At 40.4% G+C, this 19,413-nt stretch overlaps 1 long non-coding RNA gene across 1 annotated transcript; it reads right to left on the bottom strand.

Moving 5' to 3' along the window:
* Window positions 1-423: 423 nt before the first annotated feature.
* On the bottom strand, window positions 424-18,884 carry LOC115072360. The gene is made up of 3 exons (XR_003851404.1): window positions 18,680-18,884; window positions 1,861-2,206; window positions 424-674 (listed from the first exon to the last, which is right to left on the bottom strand). It is a non-coding gene; the product is annotated as an uncharacterized LOC115072360 (long non-coding RNA).
* Window positions 18,885-19,413: the final 529 nt, after the last annotated feature.

The following is a 19,413-nucleotide window of genomic DNA, read 5'->3' on the forward strand; positions in this document are numbered from 1 at the left end:
CTTGGAATCATGGGACACCTTTATTTGTTAATTTTTCCAACATACCTCAGAGCTGGAACCCAGGACAGCCCAAAGTAACCAAAGTAACACAGGCACCGAAGTCCATCTTGGTGAACCAATGAGTTTTTATTGGGTGTATTAGTTACTTTTCTGTTGCTGTGCTAGAAACACTGACCAAAGCAACTTACAGAAGGAAGAGTTTATTTGAGCTTATGGTTCCCAGGGGCAGGAGTCCATCATGGTGGGGAGGCATGGGGGCAGAGGTGGCTGGAGGAAGAGCAGAAGCTAAGCTCTTAAATCTTCAAACTGGCACAGGAAACAAGAGAGTGACTTGAGATCTGGCAAGTCTTAAGAACTCTCTAAGCCCACCCCCAGTGACATGCTTCCTCCAGCATGGCCACACCTTCTGAGACCTTCCAAAACAGTGCCACCAATTAGGGACACAATGTCCAAAGACTTGGAGCCTATGGGAGACATTCTCATTCAAACCATCACATTGGGGTAGGGATGACTCAAAAGCTTCTGCATCATTGAAAAACTCACAAGTCACCATTCACAAAAAGTGCATTCCTGGAGTTCTCTGCATGACTTGCATGAAACTCAACAGGTCGGAGAGATACGCTCTCAGCAGCTTGGCTGTTCAGAGTCTTCTCAGCAGTTACTGCTTCTAAAAGCTGAAGAGAGTCCATCATGAATCACCAAAGTTTTAGTGTTGCTAGACATATGAAGTTTATCTACCTTCAGACCGTCATTCCTTTCTCACTCCAGAAGGCAATGTTTTAATTGGGAGGAAACTGTTGTACCACATGTCCTAAAACCTTTGCTATGCAACTTGATGTTATGGTACACATATACATTCACTAACATTCAACATATTGGGCTAACTATTAATACCATGTCCACTATCCATTAGCTCACATAGGTAGCCTTTTCTTCACTAATGTGATAAGCATGCTGAAGACATACCCTCTTGGACATCTCAAGTACAGTATAGCATTGTTAATTGAATCTCACCGCTGTATGCCAGATCTCCCAAACATCTTCCTCTTGCAGGACTGGATCTTTGCATGCTCATCCAACACCTCCCTTTATCTCCTTTCTACCAGCCAAATACTATTATCATGTCTGTTTCTGTGAATTTAGTGTTTTTAGATTCTACATAAAAGGAATGTATACTTCATTGCTTCATCAACAAGCAATGGAGTATTATGTGTCAAAACTGTTATTAGCACTGATCGCAGTGTGCTGAGAAAGAAGACAACATTTCCTTATCATAGAACTCACAGCCCTGTGACAAAGCAGACATTAGATCTTTTTAATTTCAAATAAACTTGCAATTCTAGAATAATAGGTTATTGTGAGAGAAGAGTCTTAGGACTGTAATTTGACTGACTTTGTGGGGATCACAAGCTTTTCTCTGAGAAAAAAAATGTAAATTAAAACCTCAGAATGAATGGGATTTAAATAAGAGGAGTGTTGGGGTCAGAGAAAACACTGATGCCATCCATAAGTTTTCAGAAATTCACGAACCAACCATTAGGTGAAGAATTCTTGCATTGTGTTTTCAGTAATTGGAGGTTCCCTGAATGACTTCATGGAGTTGGATCACCTTGTGTATGAAACTTAGTGAGACAATCTAGTGTTTCTCTTGATTGTGTAAAACTTGACATTTACAGTGGCTAAAAATAAACTTTAGCTAGTAAGGACTGTCCAGCTAATTTCACAGAAATTAAAACAGTAGTTTCTATTTCACATGATATTGTCAGATGTACAAATCTTGTATAAGGTTAGAAAACATTAGCAAACACACATGATTAAATACCTAAAAATTATTTCATGTACAAGGAAAGACATACATACCTGCATGCCTCTTTAGAGGGGAGGCACCTTCCCATTCAGACCTTAAGTGTAACATTCCCAGAGCTCATATGCCAGATAAACAGGTTCTTCCTACTCTACTGAAGGCTCCTAGCTCGGATGCGTTCACAAGCTTCACAGCATTCAGAATCACAACAATAGTTGCATAAAATGCTCATATAATCCAAAAAGTCTTTGAAATTACATCCCAACTCTTTGCAGAAGAAAGATTTCTAGACCATATCATAGATGAGATTAGAGCTACTTTGCTGGAGTAGCTCTTTGAAGAATTTCATAAACATTATCTTTAGTAACTTCATTGTCCTCTTAGAAGCATTTCCGAAGTATACTGTATGGAACACCGATCGAAGAGGTATTAGTTAGGAAAAAGGAAAACAGATTTTTTAGTAAATTCGTTGTGTGGAAATGCAAAGTTAAACAAACTTTTAAAAAAAAGTATGTGTATGAAGTACTGTTACAAAATTCTTCAGATCCTTAATATGTTAACAACCATTGATGATATCAAGAAAACAATTTTATATTTATAGCAATTCCAAGACACATTTATTCATGAAACTCTTTCCATATATGGTCAACAATTCTCTGATGATTTGAAAATGTTTTTCAAATGAGAAAGGTCATGTTGCATGTGTGGAAAAGATATACAGGTGTCAACCTACATAGACATTTACCAAATATTAGTGAAGAAAATCATGCAAGTTTCATTATTCGAAATGTCACATGCAGTAAAGAAAAATATTTACATAATAAAAACTGATAACAAATATTAATACTATTGTGGTATCTTAAGACATGGTTCAGCCGAGTTGTTGCTGACTTACATGAGGGCATGAGATGCTACCGCAACACAGCAAGATGTTCTTTCCTGCATCTGCTTTCAGTCACAAAGAAACTCAGACACTGCTACAGTTATTATTTCAAGCCAAGCTGTTTTCTGTCATCAGACTGTCATGACAAGGTTTAAGGACCTGGTCAATAGTGATGCCACAGCAATAACCAAGTTTTTGTTTCTTCTAACACCAATAGACAAGAACACGAGCACAGCACAGCACATAGTCTAGAATATTTGTAACTTTGATTTCTGATGACTCCCGAAGTTATTAAGAAAGGAATACCATTTTCAATTAGAGTGTAAGTTTCTAAAAGGACCATTGCTCCCATGAAAACATCTAGAGAAATTGAGAGTGGCAAATGTAAACAACTGAAAAATATAAATTCCACAGAAGAAAGAGACGGATAAGCAGAGAGAGATAGCTGTTCCTCAATGTCCTCTCTCACCAGGAGTGACTGAATTTGCCAAATCTGAGTATAAACTAAAATTAGCTTGTCAAATTAGATTATTGGGAGGAGAGAGAAACCCTCATAGTTTTTTAACAGCTATGAAGAATGGGCATGACAGATTGGAACATGAAGAAGCCCCTGACATGGAGCCAATTTTCATCTCATGCTGGTTTTCCCCTGCAGGACTTTTTCAGACAACTGGGAATGAGAAGAGGCTGAGGGCTGATCTGGAAAAGGCAGAAGCCTACCGCAGCCTCACAGTACAAAAAGGAAAGTTATGTCATAATTTCAGGACAGGTGCCATTCTCTTGAAACCAAAAGTAAACTAAAATTAATGAAAACTGCAGTCTGACTTTGACACAGATGAACCGTCATAAAGTAGTCAGCTTCTCAGAGGAACCAAGTAATTGTTTGGAAGGCTGGGCTGGGTAACAGTATCAAGTACAGAACCTAGACTGTTATATATTCTATCTGGAGTATAATAAAAAAGAAAATGTGAAGCTACAAAGCCTCCATATATAGCCAAAGAATGAATAGCTAATAGAAATAGATCCACAAACGACACCAACAACTGGTAAACAAAATCTTTAAAACACTATTAGGTTAACGTTCTAATTTGCTTCTCCATTGCTGTGACAAAACACTTGAACAATATCAACTTGGGGAGGAGGAAAGGGTTTATTTTGTTTTACATGCCCCTGGGTCACACTTCATCAGGGAACCCAAGGAAGGAATTCAGGGCAGGAACCTGAAGGCACAGGACATGTAAGAACACTGCTTACTGGCTGATTCCCCTGGCCCCTGCTAATCTGCTTTCTTATACTACACAGGTTTACCTGCCCGGGGGTGGCACCACACACAGTGGGTTGGGCCCTCCCCTCCCACATCACATAATAATCAAGAAGATGCCCCACAGACTTGGCCACAGGCCAGTCCAATGGAGACAATTCCCCAATTGAGGATCCCTCTATCCAGGTGTGTCAAGTTGACAACTAAAGCTATCCAGCACAGATAAGAAAATAAATATTGACAAAAATGGTGAATTTCAACAGATAAATGGAATCATTAAAGGTCTGGGAAGAAAGATTAGTCTACAAAGTGCTTGCCTTGCAATCATGGGACCCAAGTTAGAGCCCCAGAACCCCCACAGAAAAAAAACAAACAACAACCACAGCAAAAAGGCACTGTGGTGCTTGTAATCCCAGAGTTGAGGAGGCAGAGACTGTTGGATCCCTAGGGCTCTCTGGCCAGGCAGCATAGCTTTCTTGGCAAGCTCCAGGTCAGTGAGATACTGTCTCCACAAATAAGGTTGATGACAACCTTATTTGGCTGTTTTCTAGCATATACACAGATACGGACAGGCAGGCAGACACACACACACACACACACACACACACACAAATACATGGAATTCCATGTACATGGAATCACGGGAAAACTAAAAATACACTCTAAAACTTTAGTATCCCCAGTCAGTAGTATACTGTTTGTAAAACAATAGTCAGGCCCAGAAACAAAAAGGAGCTATGAGGGAAAAAAGTATTCCAGTTCCTCAAAAGATAAGGAACATGACTTCCAAACGCTGTCCATATGCCACTTCTGGGTGTTTATCCAAAAACACTGAAAGAAAGATCCCAAAGAAACATTTGCATCCTATATTCATTCCAGCATTACTCATAACAGGGATGATTTGGAAACAAGTTCCATGTCCTACAGCTGAAGCAGTAAGAATATATATATATATATATATATATATATATATATATACCTACAGCCCACTGTGGAATATTATTCAGCCTTTACAAGGAGACTGAAGTGCACAGTGTACACATACACTGAAATATCACACTGAACTCCATTAATAGCTACAGTTAACACGCATTAACCAGAAATAATGCAGATAGATTTTTGAAAGGGAGAGCCTGCCATATGCAAGAACCTGGATGAACATTGGGGATATTATGCCAAGTGAAATAAGATCATCACAGGACAAATCCTGAATGATTCCACTTGCAACAAATTATTTTAAATAGTGAAATGGATGAGATCAGAGAGTAGAGTTGTGGCTTCTAGATACTGTGGGGAGAGAGAAATGGGGGCTTGCCATTCAGTGGGTAAAATGTAAAGTGTCAGTTACATAAGATGAATTCATTCTATAGACTTACTGTAGAGCATGGTGCCTTTAACAATACTGTATTGCAGCTTATAAATTTGTTGAAAGATGATTATATCAGATAGTCTCACAACAATTTTTTACAAATCAGAAACAAAACCTTTTAGAAAGCCATCAGTTGTGGTGGCACACACTGGTAGGAGACACTGAAGACAAGGAGGCACAAGGATTATGAGTGTGAGGCCAGCCTGAGCTACACTTTGGGAGCGTAAGATGGTTCAGTGGGTAAAGGCACTTGTGATACAAGCAAGGCTATGTGAGTTTGATTCCCGGAACCCATGTAAAGGTGGAAGGAGAGAACTGAGTCCATCAAATTATACTCTGCCTCCACATTCATGCTGTGCCCTCACCCATATCATCCATGTACACACACAGACACAGACACATAGAGACACAGACACACACTTTTTAAAAAACCCTACAACACAAAGCACATTGGATGGGTACAAAAAAGATGTTAGACACAGCAGAAGGAAGGATTAGAGAAATAGAACCACGTGCAACTGAAATGATGCAAACTGAAGTTGAAAGTGGAAAAGGACCTAATAAAGCACAAATGCAATGTGGGATGTCGACAGAGAGCCCATGTGCACTGGGAATCCCTGAAGGAGAGGTGACACAAAGTAGCACAGTAGCACAGAGGAATGTTAGAGGAGATAATATATATTCCTTAGGTGATTTTGTTTCTTAGAAAGAGCATTTATACTATTTTCCTATTGCTGTGATTAAAAACCATGACCAAGGCAACTTATAGAAGGAACAGTTTATTTGACTTAACAGTTTCAGAGGGAGAGTCCATATGGTTGGGGATACACAGCAGGGGGAAGCCAGAGCAGAAATTTGAGAGCACCTGTCTTCAAGGAGGCACAGGAACCAGAATGTGACAGACTGGAAGTGGGATGTGGCTATCCACTCTCAAAGCCCACCCCCAGTGATGTGTATCCTCCAGCATGGCCACGCTTCCTCAGAGTTCCATGACCTTCCCCAAACAGTGCCACCAAATGGGGATCAAGGGTTCAAATATCTTAGAGCCCTGGAGGGACATTCTCATTCAAACCACCAGAGTGTTCCAAACAGAAGCTGCAAAGTGATCATATTTCTGTTCCCCCTTACAGAAAATGACTTCCCCTTACCCGACATACCAGAAAAGTTTGCCTCTCTTAAGACTTTCTGTTTTCCGGATAATCTAACATGAAAACTGCATATGTGTCTCATAGGCCTGAAACAGAACTGGAAAGTCTTTTAAACTTTCTTCACTAGCTGTAGTAGCATGAAAAGTCATCAGACTTCTATCAAAAGGACGAGTAGCTCTGGGCAGGTGTATAACATCTTCGGCTCCATTGGTGAGAATGTTTTGTTATTAAGAATTTGAACTGAATTTATAGTTCCAGAACTGGGCGTGAGGACAGGAGGCAGCCATGGGAGACTTATGGGAATCCTGAGATGGAAAATACTTCGTTTTCTCAAGTGAGAAAACCCATTAAATGTGTTGGAAAGAGCAGAAAGACCAGAGCGGCTGTCTGAAAAGCTGGCGGGAAAGGGGTTAGGGAACCACAGGAAAGGCTGAGACAGCCCAGTGAGGAATGCTGTTACCACTGGGCCAACGAAACCGGAAAGACCACTTGAAGCTGTGGGCTCCTGGTTTCAAGAGGTTTCCGTTCCTCATGCGTGCCTCCATCCCCTGGGGCCTGAGCGCAGCCTGAGCATCATGGTGGCAGCACCTGTCAGAGCAAAGCTCTCATCTCACAGCAGAGAGGGAGAGACGTAGGGGAGGTAGAGGGAGAGAGTGCCAGGCTGGGGACAATTGCACGCCCCCCAAAGCTCGTTCCTGGGGACCTGATTCCTCCATGTAGGTCCCGCCTCCAGGACTTTCTAGAACTTTCCTGTAGCTTTTGGCACATGAGCCTTTGGGAAACATTCCAGATCCAAACCACAACAGGTCCTAGTACCATGCTAATATTCTTTCTTCTTTCTCAGCTTCTATTCTCAAGGTCAAACTGAATAATTGAACTTTTAGAGCAAGCTATGAGATGATGAACCTGTTACTGAAGGGAGATTAATCTGGCAGCAAGAAGAATGAACCGGAGGAACGCGGACATGAGGAGAGCGACTTGAGAAGGCGGAAGTGCAATCTTTCTTAGTGTCGGACTATAATGCCCAGGTTCAAACTGCCGCGGTGAAAGCGGGCCAAAGCCGTTGAGAGGTAGTGGAATGATCAACGCACTGAAAACTCATGTCCCCTGTTCACCTACCCACTTCATTCTTTTCTTTATTGTGTCACCTATGGGAGGCCTCAGTGCTGTCCTACACAACGCACACATTTCTACAGTCTCCACGGGAACGCTGTCATGTTCCCAGACAGTAAACTGAAATGTGTGCCACAGTGACAGAGGTCCAGGCCTTCGACCAATGCAAGAGTCAGAATCCATGGAAAGACCTAAGGCTTAAAGATGCCTTGAAGTAGCTCATGTTCTGATTCCTTCACTTTGCATTCTGGTTTTGTTCCAGACTTGATTGCATAAATAATAAAGTTAACCCATGGAGCTGCAAGTGGGAAGTTGTGCTAAGGGAAGATGTGATGATTAGGAACCAGGAATCCCACTCTGAGTTTATGCAGTTGAAACACTCTGATTTTGTCTTTATTTGATCTCTTAAAGTGTGTTGAAATTCATGACTCATGATTTAAATGGAGAATTTAATATCTTAAGGAAGCAAAATATTTTGAATCTATGGCAATGGTTCACTGAATACTACATTTGACCTCTATTTTCCTTCTGTTCATCCTCAAATCCTATCCAGTAATGTTTATCTCCTAAATTGTGATATCTGGTACACAAGTAATATAACCTGTAATTCAAAGGAGCCCCAAATACAAAAATCAAACAGATATTGAGAGTATTACAACTTTCAAATACTTGCTAACATTTCCCCGCAATTGAATGTTTCTTTCTATTCTGTCACAGCTGCTCATTGCAATCCTGAGAGAACCTGTGTTCTCTTTGTCTTTTCAGGAGTACCAGCAAGAGAGCAAGGACTATTGCGAAAGTCCAGGCAGAGTGCTGAATCTATGTGACAATATATTTGTTACAAATAGAAGACATACTGCTTTAGAGATACTAATTCCTGCTTTGAACAGTCTTCCAAAATCCCGTGTTTACCCTACAATCCCAAATCACAAACTCGATATGAAAAGGTGGAAAACAGTTCATATGATTTCCTTAGAACAGTCTTTTCACTAAACACAGTGTTCTCCAGGATGTGGACTTTTCTTGGAATTTACAGAATGGATATAACTCTAAGATATTTTAACCATGTGATAATTCCCAAACTATAAGAATCTGTTTAGACTTTAAATCAACTCTTAATAATTAACAGACTTTTATTATTTACTCATTGTGAGCCTCTAATTGTTAGAACACAAAGATGCTGTACAGCATGGGTAGAAATGGTTTGAAAACAGGAAGGAGCTTTAAGTCCTAGGAGATGGGGAAGGCCCATGTAGGGAGGGGTGTATGTCATAATCCAGGGACTGTTAACTGAATCTTAGGAGGAGTGCCTTTGTAGAAGCTGAGACAAGAGTGGTAAGAACTGGTATAAGAGTAATTGAAGGATATTTACCAATTTTGACCCCTTTCTATCCATACCCTTGGCAATGGACCTTGCAATTCATTTCCTCAAAACATACAGTGTACTTGAATACCTTGTAGCTAGTTTGGGCCAATATGACCAGGCAACCCTGAGACTGTTCCAGTTTTAGTCTAGGACTCCAGATGCTTGTGCATTTCATGGCTTTCCTTCCTTTGTCTACATTCCTCCAGACCCCATGCCCTGGAACATGAGGGACCACGTGGAAAAGAGCTGAACCAATCAAGTCAAAGTCCTCTTGGACCAGCCACCCTACTGAGCTTCCAGCTGGCTGCAGGCTTATTAGCAGCAGTTACTGCTTGATCCAGATGATGAGCAACTGTGTGGCACAAAGTCTTTTTACCAAGACTTTAATTTAGAAGGGAAAGATTCCTTTAACTTAAGAGGAAAAATAAATTCCCCTTGATACAAATTCTCTGTATTTCCTGCAGAACACCAAAGTCAGTTCTGTATGCCTCGCCTCCTTGTTCCTCATCCACTTCCTTTCCTCTTAATAATGGAGTGTTGAGAGCCAGTCCTCCAGTCTTTTCTCCCACTAAACCTTTGAGCTTACTAGTTTCACCCAGCCATATGGATTCTGAACACCCACTGCATCTTCAGCTTAGGTTCCTCTTCCAGGGCCCTATCAGCTGCCTCCCCGACATGTCCACATGGAAGCCCACGAAGCATCCTGAGCTCAGGGTTCCCACCTTGTCATTTCCTCATCAGTCTTCTTCACCCCAGTTTCTCATCCCCGTACAATCTATTTGCAATTCAGTAGCACAGGGAATCTTTTTTGAGGTGAGTCAGATCGTCTCACTCTTGGGTCAGAACTCTGCACTGGCTCCCTTTTAACTCAGAGAAGCTGAGCTGTCACCTCACAGCTGTCCCCATACTCAACTCTCCTGCTCCTCTACTTCTCTGTTGATTTGTTTTCTTTATTTTCCTTAAGTTTGCCAAACATCATCCTGTTGTAGAACTTTGCTCATGTCTTCCACCTGGAAATTTCTTTCTGAAACACACGTTCCTCCTTTTGTACTTTGAATAACTGGATCTGCACCTGACCACTCCTTAGGATGCTCTGTGACTGACCTTCGTCTGCATCCAAGTCTTCCTGAACCAGGCCTAATAAGATACAGCTAGAGCTGGCGAGGCTGGGTGGAACCTGTAATCACAATACTAAAGAGACCAAAACAGAGGGCTTATGATTTCGAATCCAATCTAGACTACATAGTAAGACTTCACCCAAGGAAGGAAGAAAAGAAGGAGGAAGAGAGGGAGGAAGGGAGGGAGGGAGGGAGGGAAGGACAGGAAAGGGAAGGGAAGAGGAAGGGAAAGAGAAAGGGAGGGGCCCCTGATATCCCCGGTGGAAAAGCATCTGACCATGCTGGGTCTTGAGAAACATTGGCTAAATACAAATAAATGAAGATACTGTGGATCACAGTGTTTGGGACAGGGGAAAAGAAACTACAGCCTCATTAGTGTGCTCCTGAGCACTGGCAGTATGTGATGGCGCATCCTCTGGGTTCAGACTGTCTTGGTTGCAAACCTAGCTGCTCTACCTAGTGCTGCAGTTCTTCAGACAAATCATTTAGCATCTTTGCGATTCCTTTCTCCTCCTACGAGCACCTTTATCACAGAGTCTTTCTGATGGCTCAAAAATGAATTTATACAAAGTAATTAAAATAATACCCAGAGGATTATAAACACTAAATAGATTACATTTCATTAATAGTGCCTGTCTCATAAATTTGGTGTAAGGATTGGGTGACATAATTTATGTACAGTTATCATAGTAAGCTGATGTAATCTGGTCCAGTTTCTATATTTTGAGGAGATCTACTCCCTTCCCCACAGAACTGTGGGAAACAGGGCTCTACCTCCAGTGTACTTGCTTTTAAAGTTGTTTGTCCTTCATGGAACCCCACGATTCCCTGCTTCTCTGGTTAGTTAATAAGGTCTTTCCAGCATGCTTCCTGGGCAGCCAAGTTTCCCTTTCCTTAATGCAAAATCCCATATGTACCACTTTCTACTAAGAAGTCACTGTTTGTTTCTTTAAGTTAGGGGACACATAATTTTAGCCTTGATCAGCAGAGACTTTCAGCTTAGTAAATGCTTTTTTCTTTTTTTTCCTTTACTGATATTTTTTTTGGTGTGTATTTCATACAGAGCATCCCAAACAATCTTATTCATTTTTATACCTGCATCCCAAATAGCACCCTCCCATAGCCTCCCCTCCCAGAGCCCATATATTCTGTCATCCCACTGTGTTGTCTGTGGCCCCAAGAGATTATTAGCCCTTCTAATCCCCACTCCTCTCAGCAACCCAGGGCTCTGGACATCCTCTCAAATGTCTGCTGCCCGCCCACCCCCACTCCATGGTGTCTCTCTGCCCTGAAATAGGCTGAAAGGCCCCAGAAAGAAGAGGCTGGTGAGCAGTGACACCCACAAGAGGAGTAGGCTTAGACCCCTGTGACCTCCACTCAGTTTAGGCAATCTGCTCATCTGTCCCCTCCTCCTCTTGGGAGCCACCACACAGTCCTGTCCCTCCTTTTCCCTCTCACACCCTGCTCTTACTGCAGACTGAGTGCCTTCTGGGCCTTGTGGCTGGGATCCAGTCTGTCCAATGCCTAGAGGAGCAGAGCCACATTCTATACACCACAGGACCAGCCCCCCCCCCCAGCTTCTTAAGGTCAAAGAATAGCTGAACAGCACTATCCTTAGTCAACGGTGCCAGCAGATTAAAATCCCTGGGTCAGATTCTTCCAACGTCCAGGGGACAGAAGTGTTGCTGAGAATTCAAGATGGGATCAAAGGGAGAAGTAAAGATCCAGGCCACTTACTCACACTTGATGATCCCTGAGACTCCAAACAAGCCCCTTCTTTCTGGGGTTCAAAGCTGGGTCACACCCTGCATGCCTTCTACCTTGCTTGGCAGGAGTACTAGATACCAAAGATCTGGCCGAAAATGCAATACTCATCACTTTCAGGCCTTCCCTGGGACCTGAAGTGGATGCTTGTACTTAAACTTGGAAATAAACAAGGTAGGTGGTCACTTAACTCCCTGATTCAGTAAGAGGATCCCAACCCCTGAGCTCTGGTAGTGTGGTTAAGAGTCTTTATCCTGAGCTGTAAAGCTACAAGGCAGGGTGTGTGGGCTGAAGTCTGCCCCTCAAAGAAAAGGCACATCCTCCCTGTCACCCCTCCCTTCCTCCTCAGTAAGATAAAAGGAGAAATTAAGAATTCTCTAACCCCAGTCATCAAGGACCCCAAGGGCCCAGAGTTTGTGAAGGGACCTTTAGCCCAGCCCACCTGTCTCCTGCGCTCCTCCTCCGAGTCTTTCTTCTTTTGGTTGTAGATATAAATATAATTCCCCTCTCAAAAAATTAAACAAATTAGAGATCATTAGTGTTCTTTCCCAATTACTATCAAAGTTAGTTGTTCTTGTTTTTGGTCTTGGGAACTGGCTTTGTTTATGTATAAACAAAGGCTGAGAAACTGGTGTTTTCTTAGTGACATTCACTTACACTGTTTAATGAACATGTTGCCTTAAAACACACATTTGCTGTCTGGTTTTCTCCTGAGACAAGGGAGGGCCCCGTTTTGCTGCTGACATTCATTATTTTAGACATTAACCTGAGACAGTGCAGCGAGGGCATTTGGGGGATTGCTTTTCTGTAAGTCACTTGATCATCTGTTTACTGTCCTCTGTTTCATTGATCAGCAAGGACTTTAAGTTTGCAGATATGAACAATTACTAAATTAAATGAAAATAAGATTAAACACCCCACCAAGCACTAGAAAGATGATAATAGATCTCATTTTGCCGGTCCTGGGAAGTGTCCTACTAACTAACATGTCTACTACAAAATACTCCCCACTGTCTCAAAGCATGCTGTGTGTTCTCTCTTCCCAGAAGAACCAAATCTATGATATTTCAATTCCTGGAAACAATTCATCATGCCGGCATAACATTTACTACCAATGAATGAAATTTAAGACCCTCATATTCTAGTTCCCTCATCATGGTGTGCAGACTTATCTCACTATACAATGACCTGAACCATATGCCGAAATGATTCGTTTTGGTTTTTTTTTTTTATTTTCCAAAAAGCAACATTTAAGAAATTCACTGTGTGTATGAGTGTTTTGAGTGAATAGAATTCATAGGGCTGCTCAGCTGCAGGACTTGGGAGTTTTCCTTCTGTCATCACCCTTGCCCTTGTTAACATCTGTATTGAAACCACCACTGAACCAGATGGTAATGTGTGCACAATGTGTTCTGTAAATATGCTAAGTCAAGCTTCATGTGTTTGACAATGGACCCGACCGTTCTTAAATCCCTTAAAGATTAACACGGTGGTGAGCCACATGACAATATTTCAATCAACAATGGTCCCACAGCACCAGGTGAAGTCGGTGCCATCTGAATTTGTGTAAGTGCATTCTGTGACTCCACACTCAGAACGGGAAAATCATCTAACACGTCTGAGAATGTGCCATTGATGGTAAACAATGCATGCCTGCATATAAAAGTAGGCTTTAGCCATTTTTTTCCTTCCCAAGAAGGAAAATTTGAATTAAAAAAATAGGCATATGACATTTTATGTACTGAAAGGAGGACCGAATTATTCCCAAGACACGATTATGATATGGCTTGTCATCTACCTTACATGCCATCTTAGGCAAGTCAATAGTATCACTGAGTTGTGTGTACAAAATTTCTAAGACTCCTTCTTAATTTAAAATTCCTTGACACTCTGGTCTTTCTACAACATGCAGACATTTTGGATCATGGACTTCTTCCAATGACCATCAATGATAATGTGCTTACAACTCTGTAAGAAAATATTTGGGAAATAATTTTGTTTGTTATATAAATTGAATGTGCTAACATTAGGTATGTCATGTGTTTATTTTAGGCTTTTGAGTTTAAGTTTAGATAAACCATAATTATAGTCACAATAGCGCTGAAATATTCAGAATTTTTTTCTGCAAGTCAGGTTTTGATAAAAAGATAGACTGTGAAGACAATTCAGATCAATGTGTTGTTCCTGAAATAGCTGTCGCTTGGAGGGAATGTCCACTAGAATGGATACAATCTGCTTTCAACTGCCTCCTCTAGTACTCTTTTTGCACAGTGATCATAAATGTTCAACATGTTTACTTCAAGTTACTGCACGATCTTAAGGCATCCAAAACACAAACTACGCTAAAGTACTACACCTATTAAGGGAGAAAAACTATGCAGTATCTTGGCAAATGTGTTTAGAGTTATATTTTTAAGAAAAGCATAAGTCAGACAATCAATCTGTAACTACAGAGGCATTACAAGAGAGTTAGAAGTTTGAACAATTACCGTGTCCTCAGAGATTTTTCTATTAACAAGAACAACAACAAAGACAGAAAAAAAGACACCCCCAGGCCTAGTTGGATAGCACAGCCTTCACAGACCCTGAGAGCTTGGTGAGCTTCCCAGATCCTCCCCTTTCCTATCCCTCCCACCATCCCACACTCATAGGCAGGGACTCCCAGCCACCTCAACTCTCCCCACCTCTCTAGGACTCAACCGGAGAATGGCTCCAAGCCTGAACACCAAGCACCAATCAGCTGGTCCACAAGCTGACAGCTTAGAGGAACAGCAAAAAGACCCAAACGTGCCCTCAACAAAGTTGAGATCAGACATCCAGACCAAGAAACAACAGCAACTGTACAACTTCTGATGACTAGGTCCCTTAGCAAAAGCAAATACATGAATAGCCACGACAGTGTGTTCCTTCCAGACATTAATACCCCTACCTTAATGTTTCTAGAAAAAAGCAACTTAGCTAATGCACAAGACAATTATTTCAAAGTAGCAATTATAAATATGTTCAAGGAATTTTTTAAAGATAGAAGACTGAATGAAGACTGTGAAAACACAGTTGATTGACATAAGTAAAACAGTATCTGAAGAAAAGCCAACCTGAAATAAAACTCAAAATGAAAAACAGAAGTCAAATGTACAGCTCAGAGGAAAGTCTTACCAATAGATTGGATCAAGCAGGAGAGAAAATATCAGGACTTAAAGACAAGACACTTCGTACTCATTAAAGGGAAAATCCATGGAGAACATTATAATTCTTAACATTTCCACACCAAACACAGGGCCTCCAACTTCATCAAAGAAACATTCAGTGGTCTGACAGGGTGGTTCATGCCTGTAAGCCTAGCACTTGGAGGAGGAGGTAAGCAGAGTCAGGCAAATCTCTGCGTGATCAAGGCCAGCCTAGTCTACATATGAGTTCCAGGTCAGCTGGTGATACTGGGAGAGCCTGTTGCAAAACAAAACAAAACAAAACAAAACAAAACAAAACAAAACAAAAAAAACCCTGAAGAAAACCTAAATAGTCAAACAAAACACCAAATCTAAAATAACATAGGAATGGACTTTTCAGAGCACTATAAAAGACCATATCTACATATCATAGGTATAGAAAGAGAAAAAACTGAGGTCAAAGTCAGAGAAAATATTTTCAACAAAATCATAGAAGGAAACTTCCCAATATAAGGAAAGAGTTACCTACTAAGGTACAAGAGACAAACAGAACAGGAGAGAGACAGCATAAAAAAAAATAAAAAATAAAACACCCAGACAACAATAACAACCGCAACCACAACAAAAATATCAGTCAGGTATGCTGATGCACGCCTTTCATCCCAGCATTCAGGAGGCAGAGGCAGACTGATCTTTGTGAGACTGAGGCCAGCCTGATCTACATAGAGAGTTCTAGGCCAGCTGGGGCTACAGGGAGACCTTGTCTCCAAAAGACAAAAAAAAAAAGAAAAGAAAAGCAGCAAAAAACCCCCCAAGTCATATGGTCAGAATATAAATGTGCAGAAGAAAGAAAAGATATTAAAAGCTACAAGAGAAAAAGATCAAGTTATGCATAAAGCAGGACCATCAGAGTTTTCAGTAGAGACTATGAAAGGTTGAAGAGCTTGGACCTATGTCCTACAAGTGATGAAAGAAAACAGATGCCAAGCCAGACTACTCTATCCAGAAAAACTACTTGAAGGAGAAAGAAAAACTTCGCATGATATAAACAAATCTAACAGCTTCATATTCACTACGGCAGCTTTACAGAGGATATTTAGAACTACTTCAGCCTGAAGACAAGATTAAATATACCCAACTAAGCACAAGGGATAAAGAATTTCAGAATGGTGAACCAGAAGAAGTCTAAGAAAAAAGCACTGCAACAATAAAATAACAATTATTAGTAAACGTTGGTCAATAATAACTCTCAGTCTTAATGGTGTCAATTCCCAATAAAAAGACACCGACTAACAGATTGGATTAGAAAATAGGATGGATCCATCTTTTTGCTGCCTCTAAGAACTACACTTCACTATCAGAGATTGATAGACCCTAGGGTAAAAGTATTCTAATCAAATGGAACCAAGAAGCAGATACAGCCCTTATAATAGCTGACAAAATACACTTCAAACCAGCTAATCAGAAGAGATAGGAATGACACTTTATTAAAGGGAAAATCCACAGGGAGAATATGGCAGTTCTAGAATTGACAAACCACAGATTCACCCAACATAGTGATACTGCATGAATTCAGTACCCCACTCTCGCTAGCAGATGGGTTGTCCAGACAAAAACTAAACAGAGTAACTCTCAAATCAACATCATAACCAGGTGGAACTAACAGATATCTATAGAACACTCCACCCAAACACTAAAGAATATACTTTCTTCTCAGCAGTCCATGGAACATTCTCAAAATAGAACACATATTGGGTCAAAATGCAAATCTCACCAAATATAAAATAACCAAAATAACATTTTGCGTTCTATCTGATCACAAAGGAATAAAGCTGGATATCAACAGCAACAGAAACTAGAATACACAAATCTAAAGCACACAAACTCATGGAAATAAAACAAAACATTATTAAATGAAAACTGCATCAAGGGAGAAATCAAAATGGAAAAGCAAAATTCCTGTAACTGAATGAAATGAAAACACAAATCTATGAGACACGTTGAAGGCAGTGCAAAAGAGGAACGTTTACACCACTCAGTGCACGCCCACAATCTGAGACATTCCAAATTAATAATGTAACGATGCACCGGAAACCTTGGGAAAACAGTAACTAAAACATCCAAAAAGAGGCAATGGAAAAAGATAACCAAGATCAAGGCTGAAACCAGAATCAGTGAAATGACAAGTTGGCTCTTTGAAAACATAAATGGGACTGACAAAATTTTAGTCAAATTACAATAAAGAGAGAGAGAGAGAGAACCCAGATTAATAAAATCAGAGACAAAAGGGAAATGTTATTACAGATACTGAGGAAATTCAGGGAATCCTAAGGACATACTTTAAAAATGTATGCTCCACTAAACTACAAAATCTAAAATATATGAACTAATTTCTAGATATGTATGACCTACCAAAATTAAATCAAGATTTAAGTAGACCTATAACATACAATGAGATACAACAGTAATTAAACATCTCCCAGCTAAAAAAGCCCACTATCTGATGCATAGAGTGCAGAATTATAAAAGATCTTCAAAGAAGAACACTAATACTCCTCAATTTTTTTTCTGTAAAATAGAAAAGAAGGGAACACTTCCAAATTTTTTATGAAATCAGTATTAGCCCAATACCCAAACAAACCAGAAGATCCACCAAAAAATAGTTACAAGGCAATCCTTGTGATAAACATAGATACAAAAATTATCAATAAAAGACTTTCAAATCAAATACAAGAGCACATTAAAAATACTATCAACCCTGATCAAGTTGGCTTCACTCTAGAGATGCAGGGATTGTTCAAAATACATAAATCAATAAATGTAACCCACCACGTACAGAAATTCAAGGCTAGAAACCACATGATCATTTCAGTAGATACAGAAAATACCTAACATCTCTTCATAGTAAAGTCATGAAGAACACAGGGATAAATAGACATATTTCAACATTATAAAGGAAATGTACAACATGCCCACAGCCAGTATCATACTAGACAGATAAAGCTCAAAGCATATCTACTAAAAGCAGAAAAAACACAAATATGTCCAATGTAGTGCTTGAAACTTTAGCTAGAACAATAAGACAAGTAAAGGAGATAAAGGAGAAACAAATAATTAAGATATCAAAGTATCCTTACTTTGAAAATGATATGATTCTATACATAAAGGTCCCCCAAAACTCCACCAGAAAACTCTGAGAGCTGGTGAACATTCAGCAAAATAGCAGGATACAAAATTACCATTAAAAATCAGTAGCCTTCCTGTATATCAACAGAAAACATAATGAAAAAGAAACCAGGGGACAAAGTCCCATTCACAATACCCTCCAAAATGATTGGAATAAAACTAACCAAGGACATGATAAACTAGTGTTGCTGGGTATGGTGGCACATGCCTTTAATCCCAGCACTTGGGAGGCAGAGGCAGGCGGATCTCTATGAGTTCAAGGCCAGCCTGATCTACATAGTGATTTCCAGGACAGCTGGGGCTACAGGAAGACCCTGTCTCACTCCCATTATCATGGGATCAATATTATGAAAATGCCCATCATACCAAAAGCAATCTGCAGACTCAGTGAAGACCCATTAAAGTTCTATTGCAATTCTTCACAGAAATTGAAAAATAATCTTAAATTTTATATGGAAACACCCCCCCCCACACCTCCTCTCCCCACACCCCACACATACCACACACCAGCTTGAAGTAATGAGTCTTTCCACATCCAGGCACAGAGGTGGTAGCACTGGATTCCAAAAATGTGGATTCCAGCTCTCTGTGGATAGGCATTGAACCAGCAGGTACCCTAGTGCTATCATCTAGTACAACGGGGGAGATTTCCCTTCTGATGGACTAGTTAAGAGGTCTCATTGGGAATACTCCTGCATGCTCAGTCTGAAGCCCATTCTACTAACCTTAGCACAATGCTGTGAGCTTCCAAATCCAGGTTAAATCCCTTTTACTTTAACTTAGCTGGACTGATGCCCATTTCTAGCAGTAAATATTTGCTGACTGAAAAATCCTTGCACACTAGTATTTAGACTACAGGAGTACAGAGAGAAAAATAAGTAGCGAACATAGGAATAACAATAAGGGCTTTGGTGCCCTAGATACAATGATGCTGCACCTTGACTGATGGCTATGTGTACAAATTACATACATAATGGAAATCTGGATTTTGTACCAATCTGCGTTTCTTAGTTCACAGAAGTGCTTGCAAGGCACTGCTTTTAAAGGCTTTGTCTTACTAACTACAATTGAAAGATATTCTTAATTTTCTAGACTTCAGAGCATGAAATGACCTCCCCCCAAAAGGCGTTTCAGCTGTGATAGCCCTAGATCTACACAGTGAATCACACATGATCTAAATATATTCCAGATATTTTGTGGATAATGTATGAGCCAGCAAAAACCAGAAAATAGA

The sequence above is a fragment of the Nannospalax galili genome, unplaced genomic scaffold (assembly GCF_000622305.1).
Source record: "Nannospalax galili isolate Female #2095 unplaced genomic scaffold, S.galili_v1.0 scaffold680, whole genome shotgun sequence".
Classification (NCBI taxonomy): domain Eukaryota; kingdom Metazoa; phylum Chordata; class Mammalia; order Rodentia; family Spalacidae; genus Nannospalax; species Nannospalax galili.